The sequence below is a fragment of the Garra rufa genome, chromosome 6, assembly GCF_049309525.1.
Source record: "Garra rufa chromosome 6, GarRuf1.0, whole genome shotgun sequence".
NCBI lineage: Eukaryota > Metazoa > Chordata > Actinopteri > Cypriniformes > Cyprinidae > Garra > Garra rufa.
In genome coordinates, this window is record NC_133366.1 from 30,746,849 (window position 1) to 30,768,535 (window position 21,687).

The 21,687-nt window shown below is 36.8% G+C and overlaps 1 long non-coding RNA gene across 3 annotated transcripts; it reads left to right on the top strand.

Annotated features, from left to right (window-relative positions):
- Positions 1 to 2,580: 2,580 nt before the first annotated feature.
- Positions 2,581 to 20,965, top strand: LOC141336034 (uncharacterized). Of its 3 annotated transcripts, none has more exons than XR_012355675.1 (3): positions 2,581 to 2,869; positions 10,102 to 10,195; positions 20,838 to 20,965. It is a non-coding gene; the product is annotated as an uncharacterized lncRNA (long non-coding RNA). The 3 variants fall into 3 exon arrangements; XR_012355674.1 differs by having other exon boundaries at positions 2,581 to 2,763; XR_012355676.1 differs by having other exon boundaries at positions 2,581 to 2,755.
- The last annotated feature ends 722 nt before the right edge of the window (positions 20,966 to 21,687 follow it).

A 21,687-nucleotide genomic window follows, 5' to 3' on the forward strand; every position in this document is an offset into this window, starting at 1 on the left:
GAAGGCTGTTTACCCAAAGATTGGAAAAGGGCAATAGTAATACCAGTAGTGAAACCAGGTAAGGATGCAACAAAATCTAATAGCTATAGGCCAATTGCTCTTACATCTACATTATGCAAAGTAATGGAGAAAATGTTAGTAAGAAGGTTAAATTATTTTCTGGAGAATAAAGAAATATTAACACCAGTTCAGTGTGGTTTTAGGAAAAAGAGATCAACAATGGATGCTCTTTTACTGTTTGAAAATGAGGTTAGGAAAGCACTAATAATGAAAGAGTTTCTTGTTGCAGTTTTCTTTGATATTGAAAAGCGTATGACACTCTATGGAGGGAAGGACTGTTAATTAAGTTAAATATAATTGGTGTAGGGGGGAGAATGTATAACTGGATATTAGATTTTCTGTTTGACACATCAGCATCATATGGTATCCTGAATGGGACCCCACAAGGAAGCGTGATTAGTCCAATTTTATTTAATATTATGATTAATGGAATATTTGAAAGAGTTAGACCCAGCATTGGGAAAGCGCTGTATGCGGATGATGGTGCTATATGGAAAAGAGGTAGAAATTTAGGAAATGTAGCTAAAGGAGTACAAGAAACTATAAATGAAGTTGAAAGATGGTCAGTAGACTGGGAATGAAGTTTTCAGTATCAAAAACTCAATATATGGTTTTTTCAAGGAAAAAGAAAATTGAACAGATCACATTGAAATTATATGATCAACTGTTAGAAAGAGTGACAGAGTTTAAATATCTTGGTCTAATATTTGATGAGAAGATGAATTGGAAACAACATATTAAGAAAATTGAAAATAAATGCAAAAGCGTAATAAATTGTATGATCTCAATAACTAAATATGAATGGGGAGCAAGAAAAAGTGCAATGTTATGCATATATCAAGCCCTGATACGTTCTAGTATAGATTACGGATGTGCAGTATATGGTGATGCAGCTAAATCTCAGTTAAAGAAACTGGAGAACATTCAATCTAGAGCACTTAGTATCTGCTGAATAAGGGATGAAATGGGGGAGATGCCTTTAGATCTGAGAAGAGAAAAGCTTGCAATGATGTATTGGGCAAACTTAAAAGGTAGTAATAAGACTCATTGTACAAGCATAATACTAAATGACTGTTGTGAATACAGAAAGAATGGATGAAATAGCTTTGGGTGGAAATATGAACAGTGGGTTAAGGAATATGGTCTAGAGGATGAAGCAATCTGTCCTAACATACCATTAAGTGGCAGTGTGGAATATTCCTGAACCTATTGTTGAAATGAGATTATTGTAAGCTAGGGAAAAAGCAGAAGAAATATACAGTAATAGTTATGGAATTAATGTTTTTATGAGAGAAAATTTTTATTCTTTTGTGCAGATTTACACAGACGGATCCAAGGATCCAATTGAGCAAAAAGTGGGCGTAGGGGTGTACATTCCAAGTTTTAAGACAGAAATAAGCTTAAGGCTAAGTAACAAACTATCTGTGTACTCGACTGAGCTAACTGCAATCATAGTAGGACTGCAATGGGTAGAACAGGTTAGGCCAAACAGGATTTTAATTTGCTCAGACTCTTCATCAGCTCTTAAAAGTATAATGTCTACAAAAAGTGAGCAGATTTGTTCATGGAAATTTATACTTTACTGCACAGATTGAAAGTGGAAGGTATAACTGTATATTTTTGTTGGGTGCCAGCACATTATCGGGATAATAGGGAATGAAACAGCTGATAAATTGGCAGAAGAGGCATTAAAGAAAAACGTGGTGGAAGTTAATGTACCTTTGGGTAGAAGTGAAATAAAATCAGTGATTAATAGGAAATTAACACAAAAATGGCAACAAAGATGGGAAAAATAGAAAAAATAGCAGAACAGGTAGGTGGTTTTATAACATTGAGAAATCAGTAGGGGAAAAAAGTACAGTTTTTTGGAAGACATAGGAAAGAAGAAGTAATGATATCTAGATTAAGAATGGGACATACAGGATTAAATTCAACTTTAGCATTAATGGGGAAGCATGAAAGTGGGATGTGTAACGAATGTGGTACTTTGGAAACAGTTGAGCATGTGCTTTTTAACTGTGGTAAGTAGTATGTTGGTCAGCGTGACAGTCTTTTTAATAGTTTTAAAAATAGGCCAGTAAGTGTTGTGGACCTTTTGGGGAAGGGTTTAAGTGACAACCAGATATATAGGGCTGTTTTAACCTTTTTGGAGGTTACAGGTCTATGTTACAGGCTATAGGAATATAGGGCCTGAGGGGGAGATGTATGATGCCTCCGTCTACCTAGAAGGCTGAGGAGCCGAGAGTGGAAGTTGAAGGAGCTGAACACGCAGCGTCAGCTGAAGCCTGTGATCTGATCCTTCGGTTATGTTTTTTTATTTTTTTTGGGGGGGGGGGGGGGGTTTAATTAAAATTAAAAGAATCAAATAATACAGATTCATCACCCAGGTGCATAAATATCCAATAGGTGGCGGTAATGCTCCTACGAAGTGAACGGCCAGACAACTAAAAGAAGAAGAAGAAGAAGAAGAAGAAGAAGGAAAAGCTCTCCGGCGCACTGTAATGACGTCAACGTCCAAATTTGCTCGTCTGTTTTCTTTTCCTCCTTCTCTGTTTAGGCCATTGACTGTACAGAACAGAGTCAGTGTTAAATAGTGACTGATTACGGATGCAGCTAATGTTCAGCGGAATACAGCGCCCCAGTTTTTGTGAAAACCCCGACAAGAAGAGATGACAGAAGACGCAGACGATTTACAGTAAGAAGGTTTGGACTGGGCTTTTTTGAATGTGTAGATACACAGGCATTCAACGGCTGCTTCCGAACGCTAAAAAAAATGCTGCCTCTACTGTCAACATACAGATATAGGAAGGTAATAAGGCACGCCTAATTCCAATGATCGCTTCACATCCTGTCTACAGTTATAAATGGGTTTTAAAGGCAGCCTAGATGTATGTTTCACTGATTATAATACTCACTATCTAGTGCGTTCAAAGTTAAAAGAGCTAAAAAAAGAAGATGAGTCTGAAAGACTTTTAATACTATGGACTTTTAATTTCTAGCAAGAAATCGGTATTGTACTAAGTATATTAATTTAGTTTTCTCCGAAGCTCTCGCTATTTATAAGACTAACAATTATGTTTAAATATGTCTGTTTGCAAAGTCAAACTTTCCCCGACTGCGCTTGTGGAGCTTAATGCGCGTCGTTTTAAATAATTGTGATGTTGTGTTCTCTTCTAAAATGTTTTATATCTGTTACACTGGTGATGTAACGTTACCGGAGAGAAAACGGATTTCACGGTAAATTATCTAATTTTCAGCAGTAAGAAAATAAAATAAAAAGTGTTTTAAAGCTTATTTTTTAGAACATCACAGTTATGATGAGGAGTATGTGTTGTTCAATAAAAATATAATTATATTTTCCAGAATGACTTTTGAATTTTTTCTCAAACATAGTCAGTGAGGTAAAACGCCTCCCAGCCAGGTGGAGTAAATCGCCCTGTGGCCAATTACTGTAGTTATTCTGTTCTGAACATCAAATCCTTTGTTTTTCCATCAAATGTAATCTAACTAGTTGGTTGAATAAAAGTATTTTGTGTTTATATTTAAAAATGACCTCAAATTAGCATCAGGTAGCTATTTATCTAGCCAGTTAGCATAAGCTAACAATTTTTCAAACAGGCTATTATAATTTTGTAATGGAGGGTTTTCACGTCATCAATCTGCAAGTCGGCCTTTGCGGCGGCATTGAATGTAAACAATGCCATTAAACCGAATGAAACTTGTACGTGGGCTTGGCGAAAAAACAAAGAAACCAAAGTAATTCACTATATTAGGATAAAGAAAAAGAGGGAAGAATTGTTGGGTCATCAGTCCTTGACAAAGTAGGCAGATCATACAAACATTTACCACCTTTTACAAGGCTTGATTTATGATGGACTATGCATTCATGTTCCAAAATGTCATTTATGTGGAAAAATATCATTATCATTGTATTTATTCTTGTAAAAGGCAGTTCACAGAGGCCATAAACGCAGATATAAAGAGGAGAAAATACTGTAGCAGGCAGATCATTCTCACTGTTCAAGATGCACAAAATATTGAAAGAAACTCCTAAATAATGAATGTGGGGTAGGAGTTTATTTCAATGGTTTTCAAATCTCTCCTGGGGCCCATTTCAGTAAGGGAGTTCAACCAACTCTGAGTATGCAGCTCTTTTTCCATTGAGACAGATGGGAATCTGCATTCTAAATTACCTTGATGACTGGCTCATCTCAGCCCAGTCGAATGATGAGCTTCTATCTCACAGATCCTTCCTCAGCCACTTAGAATGTCTGGGACTCAGGATCAATTTGGCCAAGAGTGCACTGTTAACCAGCCAACAGATATCATTCCTGGGAGCAGTTTTCGACTCAGTCCACATGAGGGCAATAGTCGTGCCAGAATGTGCACTGGTCAAAAAACAGCTTGTGGCTCCTTTTACAAATCGGAGCCTCCGGCCCTCTCAAAATGTTTTAAAATATGCTGGGCGTCATGGTCTTTGCATCACCGGTATCACAGCCGGGCCTGCTCTGAATGAGATCCCTTCAGTACTGGCTGAAACTACAAATTGAACCCATGTATGGCGTCACGGATGACTTCATGTCAGGGTGAGCCAGGCCTGTGTGACGGTTCTGGCCCCCTGGAAAGACCCACAGTGGTTCAAGCAGGGTGTGACTATGGGTATGATTCACAGAAGGAAGGTTGTCTTGACAGATGCATCCAACATGGAGCAACGTCCCCTCAGGGGAGTGGATGCTCCACCCGCAAGTGGTTTACAGAATCTGGAAGGTCTTTGGCGGGGTGACATCTTTACCTCAAAAGACAACTCTTGGCCGCGATTGGCCCAACCCTTTTCTGAGGGGTTCCAGGAGGCTCAATCCGCCCAGTCTGCAGACCTTAAAGCCCTGTCATTGAAAACCGCCCTGCTCCTGGCATTAGCATCGATAAAACAAGTAGGCAAATTGCAGGCCCCCTCAGTAAACTAGAGGCCCAGTCTGAGCAACTCCTGTATGCTTTGGTGGCCAGCCCAAAGGGTCCCCGGTGACAAAGCTGAGACTTTCTCTATGGTTAGTTTATGCCATTTCGCTAGCATAATCCTCCCTGGGTTTACAGAGTCGCATAGGAGTTAGATATAATTCTATTCTATTCTAATGTCATCTAGTGTTGCTCTCGTTAGATGTACTAAAAGTTAAACCAAAAATGTGACCCTGGACCACAAAACCAGTCTTAAGTCGCTGGGGTATATTTGTAGCAATAGCCAAAAATACATTGTATGGGTCAAAATTATTGATTTTTCTTTTATGCCAAAAATCATTTGGAAATTATGTAAAAATCATGTTCCATGAAGATATTTTGTAAAATACCTACTGTAAATATATCAAAATGTAATTTTTGATTAGTAATATGCATTGTTAAGAACTTAAATTGGACAACTTTAAATGTGTTTTTCTCAGTATTTTGATTTTTTTGCACCCTCAGATTCCAGATTTTCAAATAGATGTATCTCGGCCAAATATTGTCCTATCCTAACAAACTATACATCAATAGAAAGCTTATTTATTGAGCTTTCATATGATGTATACATCTCAGTTTTGTAAAATTTAACCTTATGACTGGTTTTGTGGTCCAGGGTCACAAATGATTTTGTCCACACTTGAGAAATTGTTTGGCATTTTTAAGACCCTTTTTTTTTTTTTTTCAAAAACAAACAAAAAACAAACTGAGATCCGATCACAATTCATCCTCGACTGCCTATGGACCAGGTGAACGTGATTTCACCAAGTACAACATGTTCCTGGATCAACACCCTTGTTGATCCTGGAACAACATTTCAATCAACCAATCAGAATTCTGGGATAGCTTTTCAGGAAATATCAGTTTTAGGCTTACAATCAGAGTTAGATGCTTCTACACCCTTGTTAATCAGCTATCATTTCCCTCTTACTTTAAGAAATAAATTATGGTTACGGTTAGGATTAGGGGTAGGGATTGGGTTAAGTCTATATTTTTGGACACTAATTTGATCCAGGATCAACAAAAGATGTTGATCCAGGAACATCTCTTCAAAATCAAGGCGAACGGACTGGATAACATTCAGATCAAAAGCACATTTACCCTTGTATTTTCAAAGTGTATGTGGACAACATCCGGAAATAGGTTGCATGTTAATGTTAAGTGTAAATGCAGCGCTGGCCAGAGGTAGTAGAGGACACATTTTGATCAGATCTCAGTGTAATTTAAACAGAATCCAGCCATCGTGTCTGCATTTGCAGGGTGATGTTACGCAAAACCCTGCCCCCTTCTCTCGCAAACTGTCAGAAGAGAGAGGCCATGGAGTGCTAGTGAGACTCGTACAGCTATTTTCATTTGTTAAATATACCACAATTGGAAATGGTTTTCAAAAAAAGAAAAAGAAAACATAAGTGTGTTTACACTTGTCTTTTCAATGTGTATGTGGACAACACCTGTGGCCTGTAGCACAATACCAGTTTCAAGTTTGTGTTTAGTTTGAGCAGACTCTGAGTTTTCAGGCTCAAGAAGATGGGTTCATTTTGAGCGGGTTTGTCACTATGGTAACTTGCGCTACACAGTTACCCTGCAACATAGCAGGTTTTATTCTGGGTTAGAGATTGCAAACCCAAACTGGACCAATCAGCTGTGAGCAAAGTGATATATATCTGATGCAATAAAAGCCACTCCCCCGTATCTCTCACTCCAAATTTAAAGCAGTTAGAATTTTAGTGACAAAATTGCCAGACTTTCGTGGTTACTTTTTATGTTATATTAAAAAAAAAAAAAAAAAAAAAAAAAATCATATAACATATTCATATAATTATAATATGAAGTGGCAATTAATTTTAACCTTTGCATTTAAATTAAATTGTACATAGATGCATATATAGAAGCTTTAATATATCCAACTTTCTTACCAAACTTATGTTTTCCTTTTGAGCTGAATGAAACTATATAAATAATGAAATTCAATTGATTCCTTTGCATAGTCATATTTTCTTCCTGCTGTCTTCTCAAACTTTTACTGCAGCAGAAGTGTTCTTTTCTGCCTTGTAAATGCATTTAAATTTATTTTTAATAACATTTCTTAATCTTCAGCAGAAAAGTGAATCCAACTGAGTCTACCCATGTTCTGTGTGATTGGCTATTTGCTGCACACGTCACAGTTTCAGGTAATGTGAGTTAATCAAACTCTGGTTCAAAGTTTGAGTTGACAGAACATTTATATCAAGCTTTGTGAGCCAGCTGATCCTGGGGATATTCCAGAATGCAAGATTAATTTACCGTCACATATACCCTGAACCTGATTTACCCAAACCTTGCTTACTCGAGGTATGCTAGATTAAAAAAACGCATCCGGCATTAAGTTTATTCAGCACAGTGTATGTATTTTTCTTTTTCGTTTAATCTTTAATCCTTGCGAATAAGAATTATGTTTGTTTGATGCTAATTGTATAATAGGTCACATCAGATATGTATTTTTATTATAAAAAAAAAAAAATAGAAAATGCAGATCCATGATGTGTGAGATGATAATAAAATGTAATGAACATATACAATAAAGTAAACATTACTTTGTCATAATAGTTTTTTATAATTTATACTGATAACTATTATATGCCAATACAATACATATAATAACCATATTAGAGTAATATAATATTATCTTATATTTTATCACACATGCGCTGATAGCTCTGAAGTAAGCTAACCCTGAAACATATTTTCAGAGAGTAAGTTGCTATAGCATACCCTGGTTCTGTTTTTGGAACCGAAAGTTGAGGTTATCCACATACTTATCCTTAAATGTACCCGGGTATGTCACATAACATACTTTCTACCTTTTTTTTTTTGTTTGGTTTTTTCCAACTTTAAACCTAACCAGAAAATCTTGAGTTTGTTCATCTTGCTACAGGTCACTGGGTACAGGTCACATGTAAATGGCAAGTGTAAACACAGCAAAATGTGCAGAGCACGGAGGAATGACTGGAATTGAAAACCGCTAGCTTATTGTATTATGTAAAATATTATGTATACATTTATATTATGAGAGAGATCAACTAAGCAAGTGTGATTATCTGTAAACTAAAAAGGAAATAAGGTTAGAAAAAAAATGTATGGTCAATGTATGTTATATTGCTTTCTAAAGATACAGACCTGAAAGTGTGACATGTACAGCAAACAGCCAATCACACAGAATGTGAAGAGCATCAGCAAAGCGTCAGTAGAGGGTATGCACTGACATGAGCGCATTTTGCAAATACAAAATAGGTTGGTCTAAATCCAGGTGGTCACTTATATCAATTTATGCAGAATTTAAGACTGTAAATATTTAACTGATGAGTTGTCGATACGATATATTATTATGGATCATTATCGGGCGATAATCACATTTTATCACTTGATCGGTACTCACTAAACTTGGCCGATCGAAATTACCTATCTGAGTCTGTGCAGCTTTCAAAACTGATCAGCAACACCGTCTCTACTAAAAATTAAACTTTAAGTTTATTTTCTTCAGGAACAGGAACAGGAACAGTTGTTACCTCACTTGTGAGTAATGTCACGTAGGTTTTAACTAGAGATGCACCGATTGCAATTTTCTTGGCCGATACCGATTCCGATTTTTCAGTAAGTGTGACCTGCTGATTCTGATTTTTGCAGATTCCGATTTTATTTTTAACTGTAATGAAAGCATAGGCCTATACAGAAATATTTTCTTTAATTAAATTTATTTTATAATAAAATACATTTTTAAACATTATAGGATCTTCTTACAACAAAATAACTTTAACAACAAAATAAAGTGCTTTCGAAAAAAGTATCAAATTAGTTCCTGTAACTAACATAGTATAGTTACACTAACTACATTTTGTGGCTAAAACATGGAAATAATCAGTTGTTTTTATCCTGTTGTTCACCATATTTAATTTGGCCTGTGTCGTTGTGGGTGCTGTCTTGTCTGTCAACATGTTGTCAGTTTCCTCTTTGTTCCGCGATATATTTTTTTACTGCATGAGAACATGTGCAGTGTGAGAGCATAGCAACAGTAACTAAGGAGGTTTTTTTTTTTTTTTTGAAGGGTCAGTTGAATGTGACTTAAATTCTGTTGCTTTTATTTCAGGGGTGTTAAACTCAGTTTTTAGATGAGTTTTTAGCTCTAACCCTGCTCCAACACTGGCTATCTAGTTTTCAAATAAGCCTGAAGGAAATAATTAGCTGGATCAGGTGTGTTTAATTAGGGTTGGAGCAAATAGGACATAATTTTAGGAAAGTTGTAATTAAGAACACACTACCATATTAGCCAAAAAAAACACACACAAAAAAAAAAACAGACAGTGGGATCTGCATTTGCAGCACCACCGGCTCAAATAGGACAAATATCGAAACTCATTGGTCATTTTTGAATGCGATGCTATTGGTCTAATAGGATTCAATGATTTATGCTAAGCTATGCTAAAAGTGATATCGCCAGAACAGGAGAATGGCTGAATGGATTTCAAAACGGTAAAACTCAACTTATTAACTCGGGGGGGAGTTGGAGAATGAGCTTTTCCCACAAAAAGTGGAGTGTAACTGCAATGTTATTTCCTAAAAGCATCGTTGACTGTTGAGACCATTGTTTGGCAAATGTTTCTAAGATAGGCTTAGACATAGGATCACTGATCTATAATAGAGAACATTATATATATCATTATATCTAGATCGGTGCATACAATGCCAGGGCAATGCACCCCTGGTAAATGTGATTTTATTTGGTCTTATTTTTAAAACAACTACCTGCTAACTGTGTTAATCCAAAAGTAGTAAAAAAGTAAATCTCATACACAGAATTTCTCAATCTATTTGGATATTAAATTTACAAAAGTAATCTACAAATTTGTAGTAAACCTTTACAAACTTTTACAAACCAGGCTATGCTGGATGCTAAAAAGTAAAGAGTGAGCCTCAACACTTAAGGTAACTTCTATTGAGTTGAAAAGCAAATTGTGTGAAAGTTTTGGACTTTGTGCAATGACCTTTACTTGTGTATGTTTTTTTTTTTTTTAGGTTTGTGCTGAGTTTCCCCATATTGAGGAAAACAGCACACAGCGGCAAGGTATTACAGATGCTGCATGACATTCTAAAAGTTTTTGATCTTTAGGTAAGTGCACATTCATCAACACTAACTATCTCCATCGCTGTCTTAAGCACTGTCCATCAGTGCTTCAAACATAATATTACAAAGCTACAAAGAAAACTAAATGCGCAAACAAAACAAAAATTTATTTAAAGTCGGCATGAAATGGAAGCTGCGATAATCTTGTCTTCTCTACTGTGCCATATATCCTAATAAAATGGCATCTGAAATGAGAGGGCAGGACTTGATTTTGTCCTTCGGGAATTGATTGGATCGTTGGAAGTTGGGCATTGCTTACAAAATGGAGGCACATTTGAATAACAGTTTGCACAGTCAGTTGTGGGGGATTTCTCATTACCAGACTACCGACACCCTAGCATTAAGAAGCTGATCATCGGCACAAAACATGCCTTAACAGAACACGCATGAGAGAGAGAGAAAGAGAGACTGCCTGAATGACTGAGTGCATCCTCCGTCAGATTAAGTCATGAAAAAAAAAAAAAACTTGCAATGTCCTAAGAGTAATGTTGTCGTAATATGCTAATATTCTTTGAAAGTTTAAGGGTAATGTAATCCCCCATGACTGGTGTAGTGCTGGTCAATGAATTGATCTCTATAAAGTGAAGCATCGGCTTCAGCTCTCCCCCTGTCGTTTACCGTCACTGGCAGTTTATAAGGACATATGAATAATAATAAAAAAATAATAATAATGAATGAACACTACAGTATTCCATTCAAAAACAAAAAAAATGTCCATTTTGATTTCATGCCGACTTTAACAATTCTTCTTCTCCGCGTCACCCAAGCGCCATTTTGGAGAGTTTCACAATGCATGTGTGTGCTGCTTGTAAGTAAACAATGCACAGCGTATGCGTGTTCTACATCAGCAGCACCACATGCATGCGTCGTGGTACTCTCCATAATGGTGGAGAACTGTTGAATAAAGTCGTATTCTCATAGCTTCGTAAAATTACGGTTGAACCACTGGTCACATGGACCATTTTAATTATGTTCTTACTGCATTTCTGTGCCTTGACCGTGGTAGGACCCTTGCAGTCTATGGAAGTTCAGATAGGCCTCGGATTTCATCAAAAACATCTTAAAGTGCATATTGCAGGTTAAAAAAAATTCCAGATAAATATATATACGTGCATGAAAATACTATATGAACCGTTAATGCAGGATTTGAAAATGTTCTACAAGACGCAGGGGCACAAATTTAGAAGACAAAGTGACGGTTTCCTTGACAGCTTTCAAAAACAACTTTTTTTTTTTTTTCACACTGCGTCATATGACGTCACAAGAGGGAGTCGTTTGCCATTCAGTAGGAGCAGTCATGAGTCAGTGTGTTTTTGCTAGTTATTTTTATTTCAATTGATCATCGTCATGGTAAATAATTGTGTTTGTGGAGGCTGCACAAACTCCAACCTGTCAGGACTTCGTACCCACAGGTTTACCTACAATAAAAAGAACGGTACTATCTTCCGTATCTGAGTGCTTTTGTGCGGGTGAAGAGACGGGCCTACACTAATGCATCTGCTTTGAAAAACGCATTCACTTTACACCAGAGGATTACCATCCCGGCGCTATGATGCAGTTCAATATGGGATGCCGAAGCAAGAACCAAGTGAGGCTCAGAGCTGTGCGAGATGTGAACTTAAATTGTAACTAGATAAAAAGTTTGTTAGCAAACTTTAAGTTGGCTTGAGAAAGCCTAGCCAGTAAGTTTTAAGTAGTTTTAAAAGCTTTTAGTTTAAAGAAAGTTTAAAGGTTTTCAGTTTGAAATAGTTTTAGTTTGATTAATAAAGTTTGAAGATAGATAGGCTAGATAGATATAAATAGTTTGAAAATAGATAGATTTATAGATATAAATAGTTAGAAGATATAAATAGTTTGAATGTGAATAGATGCTAAGGTGTTGCTATGCGGTTGCTAAGGTACCCAGGGTGGTTGCTAAGGTGTTGCTATGCGGTTGCTAGCATTATTTAAGCAAGACTAGCAAGTTGTTAACATGATTTTTAGCATGACTAGCAAGTCGCTAGCATGATTTTAGCATGACTAGCAAGTCGCTAGCATGATTTTAGCACCACTAGCAAGTCGCTAGCATGATTTTAACACGACTAGCAAGTCGCTAGCATGATTTTAGCACGACTAGCAAGTCGCTAGCATGATTTTAGCATAATTTTAGCATGACTACCAAGTCGCTAGCATGATTTTACCATGATTAACAAGTCGCTAGCATGATTTTAGCATGACTAGCAAGTCGCTAGCATGCATTTTAGCATGACTACCAATTCGCTAGCATGATTTTAACATGACTAGCAAGTCGCTAGCATGATTCTAGCATGACTAGCAAGTCGTTAGCATGACTAGCAAGTCGCTAGCATGATTTTAGCAAGACTAGCAAGTCGCTAGCATTATTTAAGCAAGACTAGCAAGTCGCTAACATGATTTTTAGCATGACTAGCAAGTCGCTAGCATGATTTTACCATGACTAACAAGTCGCTAGCATGATTTTAGCACGACTAGCAAGTCGCTAGCATGATTTTAGCACAACTAGCAAGTCGCTAGCATGATTTTAGCATGACTAGCAAGTCGCTAGCATGATTTTAGCATTATTTTTGCACGACTAGCAAGTCGCTAGCATTATTCTAGCATGACTAGCAAGTCGCTAGCATGATTTTAGCATGACTAGCAAAGTCGCTAGCATGATTCTAGCATGACTAGCAAGTTGTTAGCATGATATTAGCATGACTACCAAGTCACTAGCATGATTTTAGCAAGACTAGCAAGTCGCTAGCATTATTTAAGCAAGACTAGCAAGTCGCTAACATGATTTTTACCATGACTAACAAGTCGCTAGCATGATTTTAGCACGACTAGCAAGTCGCTAGCATGATTTTAACACGACTAGCAAGTCGCTAGCATGATTTTAGCACAACTACCAAGTCGCTAGCATGATTTTAGCATTATTTTAGCATGACTAGCAAAGTCACTAGCATGATTCTAGCATGACTAGCAAGTCGCTAGCATGATTTTAGCATGACTAGCAAGTCGCTAGCATGATTTTAGCAAGACTAGCAAGTCACTAGCATGATTTTAAACATGACTAGCAAGTCGCTAACATGATTTTTAGCATGACTAGCAAGTCGCTAGCATGATTTTACCATGACTAACAAGTCGCTAGCATGATTTTAGCATGACTAGCAAGTCGCTAGCATGATTTTAGCATGACTAGCAAGTCGCTAGCATGATTTTAGCACGACTAGCAAGTCGCTAGCATGATTTTAACATTATTTTAGCATGACTAGCAAAGTCACTAGCATGATTCTAGCATGACTAGCAAGTCGCTAGCATGATTTTAGCATGACTAGCAAGTCGCTAGCATGATTTTAGCAAGACTAGCAAGTCGCTAGCATGATTTTAAACATGACTAGCAAGTCGCTAGCCTGATTTTAGCATGACTAGCAAGTCGCTAGCATGATTTTAGCATTACTAGCAAGTCGCTAGCATGATTTTATCATTATTTTAGCTTGACTAGCAAGTCGCTAGCATGATTTTAGCATTATTTTAGCATGACTAGCAAGTCGCTAGCATGATTTTAGCTTGACTAGCAAGTCGCTAGCATGATTTTAGCAAGACTAGCAAGTCGCTAGCATGATTTTAGCATGACTAGCAAGTCGCTAGCATGATTTTAACATTATTTTAGCACGACTAGCAAGTCGCTAGCATGATTCTAGCATGACTAGCAAGTCGCTAGCATGATTCTAGCATGACTAGCAAGTCGCTAGCATGATTTTAGCATGACTAGCAAGTCGCTAGCATGATTTTAGCAAGACTAGCAAGTCGCTAGCATGATTTTAAACAGATAGATAGATAGATAGATAGATAGATAGATAAGGTTTGAAGATAGATAGATAGATAAGGTTTGAAGAGATAGATAGATAGATAGATAGATAGATAGATAGATAGATAGATAGATAGATAAGGTTTGAAGATAGATAGATAGATAGATAGATAGATAGATAGATAGATAGGGTTTGAATATAGATAGATAGATAGATATATAAGGTTTGAAGATAGATAGATAGATAGATAGATAGATAGATAGATAGATAGATAGGGTTTGAATATAGATAGATAGATAGATATATAAGGTTTGAAGATAGATAGATAGATAGATAGATAGATAGATTAGTTATTAATTAGAAAGAACATAGATAGCTTAAAGCTTAATTGAGTATCAATGGCTTCTAGCAGTTTACATTAAACACAGTTCAAACAGACATGGACTTTTGGTCAATGAAAGTCTATGGGACCTTTTTATGATTTTTAATATTAATTTTTAAGAAAACCATAACTCAAAACAGTCTGAAAAGATATAGCACACTAAGTCTGAACAGTATGAAGATCTGACCCGAGTTTGGAGTATGTAGCTTGAACGGTCTAGGAGGAGATAGTGTCTAAAAAATTTTCGGTAAAAAAAAGAAGAATAATAATAAGTTTAAATAGGATTTCAGTAAGTTGGCTTTCCCAAGCCAACTTAATTATTTACAGAGCTTTATTATGACACACTTCTCAAGTTCTTTTTCTCTTTTAAGTGGGAGATGTTGCCATGGTGAATCATAATTTTGGAGCTCCACTGATCATGTCTTTTTATAGTCATAGTGAAAGTGCTAAACTCAGAGTGGATTTAACTAACTCAGTTCAGCTGTTCTGAAACCAAAAACTCAGCGTTTCCTATCGCACGGTAAGACACTAGTGTTGGGCAATATGCAAAATTTTCATATCGTCCTATCGTCAGCCTGTGAGATCGCCGATACACAATACTATCGTGCTAATTTATTTAATGATATGTAAATATGTAATAAATTCCTTATTCGTTTTGTAAGGGTAGTGCATGTGAATAAGTTATGCGTGTACAGAGCGCTGACGGTAGTTCTGTTGGATAGGTTTAAGTTTACTTTCGGTAATCTGTAAATCTGTAAATTAGTATCTGTAAATTAGTCTTTCCCTATGTTTCGGACACGGATTAATGTGAACCTGTCAGAGCAGGTCAGGAGCTGGTGGGAATTACTGGCGTCATGTGGGTGTTCGATCGGTTTTACGATCGACAACTGATTGGGAGAATCTTTTTGATTCTTCTGGAATGTGGTGACTGCTGCAGTTTGTTTGCTAATCTGATTAGGCTATTCTGGCATTAGGCCAATACATACCTAAAGTATTAGTCTAATCCTCTTCTTAGTTTAAATGTTTCTTTGTTTTAAGGGATCAATTTAACTATTTCCAATAGAGTTTATTAGGGGTGGGCGGTACACCGGTGTCATAGTCATCAGCGGTGTGACATTGCGCAACGACATGGATATTCTAATACCATCAATACCGTAATAAATCAATTATGTGCCTCGAACGGCTGCATTTACATCAATAATAGCTCATTCTAAATAATAAGGCATTAAATTTTCTTCAAACGTTCAGTTGTGGTCTGAATACCTGTCCTTATACTATATATCTTGTTGTAAATAAAAAAGTAAAACATATTCGTATCAGCTTTGCAGGTGGTAGGCAAAAGGGGAGTTTCCATTAAACGACTGGTGAAACAGTGTGAAGAAAGGTCGGGCCTGTAGCCTATACCAGGGGCGGAGTGGCAATCGGGACGACCGGGACTTTTCCCGGCGGCCGGCCGAAGGATTTACACAGCGGATCACAAATTGAGCGGGTGCGAGGCGAACGCTACCGGCCTGTTTACTTTTACTTTCAATTTTACGATAACGCACACTCTGTGTAAAGGGAGCAGCACATCTTATAACGTTAATAGATATTTGTCAGTGAGTACAAGATTGCAGCATATCCTCCAGTCTATGTTTGTAATCTCTCTTTACTTTCGACCCGTGATCATTCAAATCTAAAGGTCATTGTACACCGATTTTCGTATGCTTTTTTTTTTTTTTCTCATATTCGCCATCCTTATCAAAATGCTTATTATGGATACGAAAATGCAGAAAATCAAACACGATCCGATTTTTAAAAAAAAAATTTATGACGGACGAAAGTTTCAGAGGCAGTGTGTAAACTCGATTAACATAACCTGTATTTTTTTTTTTTTACGTGCAAAAATCTCAGACGAAAATGTCGTACTCGTGTGTGCAATGACATTAACTCCAGCAGCAGCTCGTGTTGGATGCAGGGTTGCCAAGTCTGCGTTTTTCCCCACAGGATTGGTCTACTTTTAAACTGTTGCCATGGGTTGATTTCCCCCAGTTATTTAAAGGTTTTAAATATTGCAGAAATTAAATTTCAATAAAAAAATATTTTGTTTTGTTGTACACTGTTAAGTAAGATCTTTAGGTTTTTTGCTAAATAAATATGTTAAGAATGCATACTCTCCCATGTCTCTTTTTGATAAGGATACCTACCATTTACTTATTATATTATAAAAATATTAACTTTATTCACATACTAAAGGGACAGGACAGGCTACTCCTCCCCAAATATACCAAAAAAAGTAATACCGTGATATTATACCGTCACCATTCAAAAGATGAAAAATACCGTGATATTAATTTTAGGTCATATCGCCCACCCCTACAGTTTATATCATTAATCTATATAAGGAATATGATTTTCTCTAGCCCCAAATGCTTCTTTACGTCCCTAATTAGATTTACATATGTAGAGGCAGCATTCTGTTTCCAGGTAATTATATTAACCTTTGTGCTAGTAGACTGGTAAATGAAAATGTTTCAGTACTGTTTTTAGCTATTTCAGATTCGGCAATACCCAAAACTGCCATCAGATTTTTATCAATAGGCCTTTGCAATATTCTTGAAAATGTCAGGAAAACACTTTGGTTGTTCCAGTTGGTTGATAATTTTGGGCAGTTCCAAAACATATGAGCCAATGTGCATGCCCACAATGATCACATCTGGAAATATTTTGAGTTTTTGCTTAGACCAGTGTAAACAATGTATTACTTTATATTGTATGCGGGTGTGCCTATGATCTATGAATCTGTTTAAGGACTTTCTCTCATTGCTCCTCTGTAGTTTCAACACCCAAATCATCCTCCCAGCAAGATTTTAAGTGTTCTAGAGTTGATGTGTTTGTCAACTGAAAAAGTGTTTCATATTTATTTATTCATTTATTAAATACATCCTTTCTTATGGGGATCAGGCAAAATTATCATTTCCATTACTGATTGATTTGGAGAATTGGGGTGAAATGGATTATTTTGTTTAACAAAGTTTATTTATTATTATTATTTTTTTTATTATTTTGCAGCTGCTCAAATGATGGAAATATTTAATCAATAAATATGTCTTTAAAACGTACTTGGTTACTAACGTAACCTTGGTTTCTTGAAATATGAGAATGAGTGCTGCGTCTGTGTAAATGCACAGCCATTGGTTTGTGCAGTAAATAAAAAAAAAAGAACCAATGGCTCAGCAGTGGAGCTGCACAAGCCTATGGCGATGAAGCCTGCTAGAAGGGATGGGGCTATCTGGCTATAAAAGCTGGAATTTGGCCTTGGGATCTCTGGTTACTTCGACTGAAGCGCCAATCGATATTTCACTTGTACTGCGTCTGCTTAAGATGCTTTGGGGAAACAGTACAATCCCGCAGTGCTGTGCTAGAGGGATGACTAATACTAGACTTAGCACCGGGGGGTGGGGGGGCTAATGGGGCTGTCTTTGGGCAGAACCCTGTGGAATAATAGGGCCAAAAGTGGCCCAACCTAATGGACAATGGACACACCGCTGGACCACTCCCAGGACGAGAAGACGCCTCTAGTCGACTGGACTCTTACTCCCATGGGCCATTGTAGGCCCAAGGATGAGTATGCAAGCATAATAGCCTCAACTATCCATTTGGATAGCCTCTGCTTCATGACCGGAAGCCTTTTGGTATGGCCACCAAAGCATACAAACAGTTGTCCGACTGTCTGGATAAAGCGGAACGTTCAATATAACTCCTCCTTGAGAAGGTTAGATTCTTGGTCTTGCTCTGAAGGAGGAAGCACCAAGAGAGTAATAATCTTGGCTCTGAATGGGGTCGAGAGCACTTCAGGCACATACCCCTGCCATGGCTTCAGGACTACCTTAGAGTTGTTAGGCCCGAACTCAAGGCAGGCGGGGTTCACAGTGAGTGCCTGTAAGTCACCCATACTTTTTACTGAAGATAATACCACTAGCAGAGAAGTCTTTAACGTTGGTTCAGCCTGCCCGGCACATGCGTTGCTCTCAGAGAACGCAAATTGAGCTGAGCCCATTCCACGGAACTCTTGGCTTCAGCCAATACTGAAGGGGCCACATGCAAAGCAGGCCTAACTGAAGTACTGGCGACGGAGAGGCCATGAGGCCCATCATTTGTAAGGCCTTGAGAGGCTCCGATTTTGAATGAGGCCGCAAGCTGCTGATTGGCCAGTGCTCGTTCTGGCACGACTACCACTCTCATTTGGGTGAAGACAAGAACTGTTCCCAGAAATGATATCCGCTGACTGGGAGACTCTTAGCAGAATTGACCCCGAGTCCCATGCAATCCAGGTGGCTGAGGTGGAAGGATCTGTGAGATAGAAGCTTGTCCTCCGACTGGGCCAGGATAAGCCAGTCGTTAAGATAATTCAGAAGGCGGTAATTACGACATGGCGTGAATGCAGCATATGTAATCTTGTGGCATCTGCTTGTGGTCCTGTTTGGTTTTGCACCTTGACTTGTAGTTATTTGCATACTCACTGTCCTTGCTGTACTGACTTTTTTTTTGTTTGGCTGTTGCACTTTATGAGGGTGCGAAATACACAGTGAACCTTTGGGGAGGGGTCAGAGCTAGGGGGTGGTTGTGTATTGTGTATTTTTGATGTTTTAAATAGGGCTATCAAGTGAATAATTAATTAAAATTAATCTCAAATTACACATCACATCATACATACACATCAACACATCATATGCCAATTAATTAAAGATAAAGTTATTATTAAATATAAAGTAAGCATTGTGTAAAATTAGAAAAGCACATACATTACAAAAAATTGCTTTATAAAGAAATATTTTAATTCAACACACAATACAAATAAAAACTGAAATATTAAATTATTTAAAGGGATTGTTCACCCAAAAATGAAAATTTGATGTTTATCTGCTTACCCCCAGGGCATCCAAGATGTAGGTTTCTTCACTTTATTTCTTCAGTAGAACACAAACAAAGATTTTTAACTACAATAGTTGCAGTCTGTTAGTCATATAATGGCAGTCAATGGTTACCAAATCTTTAAGAGTAAAAAAATCATACACAGACAAAACCAAATTAAACCCTGCAGCTTGTGACGATACATTGAGGTCTTAAGGCACATAATGATTGGTCTGTGCAAGAAACTGAACAGTATTTATGTCATTATTTACCTCTGATCCACGTTCATCAGTATGGAGCGCGTTTACGTGACGCGTCAACGTGCTCTGGCAATGTAGTCGGTGAAAAGTCAACACTCCCAAATTAGTTCGCACAAGGAAACGTAATCTTTTTGTTTTTAATCTGTTGCTAGAATCAGGATAGGCACAAGTAAGTACTATTTTGAGAGGCCAGTATGCACTATGTAAACAATGAGTGATGTATACGCATGACAGATCGCTTCCGCCCGCGGGCTGTTGTGAACTCACTCAGGACAGTAGAACATTGCGATGGATCAGAGGTAAATAATGTTCCGGTAATTGCACAGACCGATCGTTTTGTGTCTTAAGACCTCAATATATCGTCACGAGCCACAGGGTTTAATTTGGTTTTGTCTTTGTACGTTTTTTTTTTTGGTAACCATTATATGACTGACAGACTGCAATGGTTAAAAATCTTTGTTTGTGTTCTAGTGAAGAAACAAAGTCACCTACATCTTGGATGCCCTGGGGGTAAGCAGATGAACATAACATTTTCATTTCTAGGTGAACTATCACTTAAAAAAAAACAAACAAAAAAAACTATTCTCTAAATATAAAACTAAAAGCGCCAGTAGGTGGTGGCAAATCATTGTCTGAATTAATAACTGAATGACTTACTAAATCAATTCACTGAAATGGCTGGCTGATTCATTCAGAAAGAAAGCAAATGACTGCTTCTATGAATGGCTCATTGAATCACTGACTCACTCGATTAGAGTAAAAACATGGACTTGATTATTTCAGTAAAGAAACACCACTGTTTGTTGATCAGAGATGCAGAACACTTCTCCTAGGGCATTCTTTTCATTGGCGAAATTATGGACAATCTGAAATGTAATTATTTGCATCTTTACCTTATCTTAATTAAGTAAAAAATTTTATGTTATCTATTTTATTCTACCAGTCAATTACGTATTTGAAAGAAAACACGCAGTGTTTGTTGTAGTTACACATTCAACTTTAACAGCTTTCATCTGACTGACAGAACCGTGGTACATACTGTTGATACTTCATTAATGCATTAACATGCATTATTGTAATGATCAGTTTTATCATATGTCCACTTTCCATTAAGAGTATCACAATCAAAAATCTAAATCAAATCAAATCTGCCTTTTCCTATTTTTATCCCCAAAATACTTCATATGATCAAGTGGGTCATTTTTGGTTTTGGTTAAGGGGGTTTTGGTCATTTTTGACGAACTAAACTGTTTCTATGGTTTTTGTTTGTTTGTTTTTTGTAGGATTTGACAGCCTGTTCGTGTGCCAATGATGCGCCGTCATTGGTTGCTGGTTGGTGCTTGTGGCTGGGTGCTGCTTATCCTTGTGTTCATCAGCAAGTTCATCAACTTCAGCTTCAGAATACCCGGTGGTATGTGTTTATCAAATTAGGTCAGCGTTTCTATGCCAAGATAGGTAACACTTTATTTTAAGGGTCCAGAACAATGCATTAGTTAAGCATTAATTAACTGTTAATTTGTTCTCAGTTAAGCATTAGTTAAGCACAAACACACTAGTAATTAATGACTAATTTAACATTTTAAGGTTCCAAATGATGTATTAGTTAATTATTAATAAACTAGTAATTCACGATTAACTTGTTCACAATTATGCATCAGATAAGCATGAACACATACATAAATAATGATTAACTGAACATATAGTAAGGGCTTATTAGCCAATATTTACGAATTATTAAACATTTAAAAACATAAATAAGCAAAAATAAATAACAAAAATAAGCTAGTAATTAATAAATAACTGAATGTACAGTAAATACATGTTAGCCATTATTTACAAATTAATAAGCCATTATTATTTTAATATTTTTTGTAGTGATGTAAATATATTTCTGTGATTTGCCATCTATTAAGTTAACCAAATAATAAACTAGTAATTATGTTTAATTACTGCTGGTTTGCAATTATTTATGGCTAAAATAGTGTAATAAGGACTTTTGATCAGGTTCTACAGTTCTAATGTTAAAGTTATATATATATATATATATATAATTTTTTTTTTTTTTTTTTTTTTTTTATACAGCGCTTTTTACAATACAAGTTGTGTCAAAGCAACCTTACAGTATTAAAATAA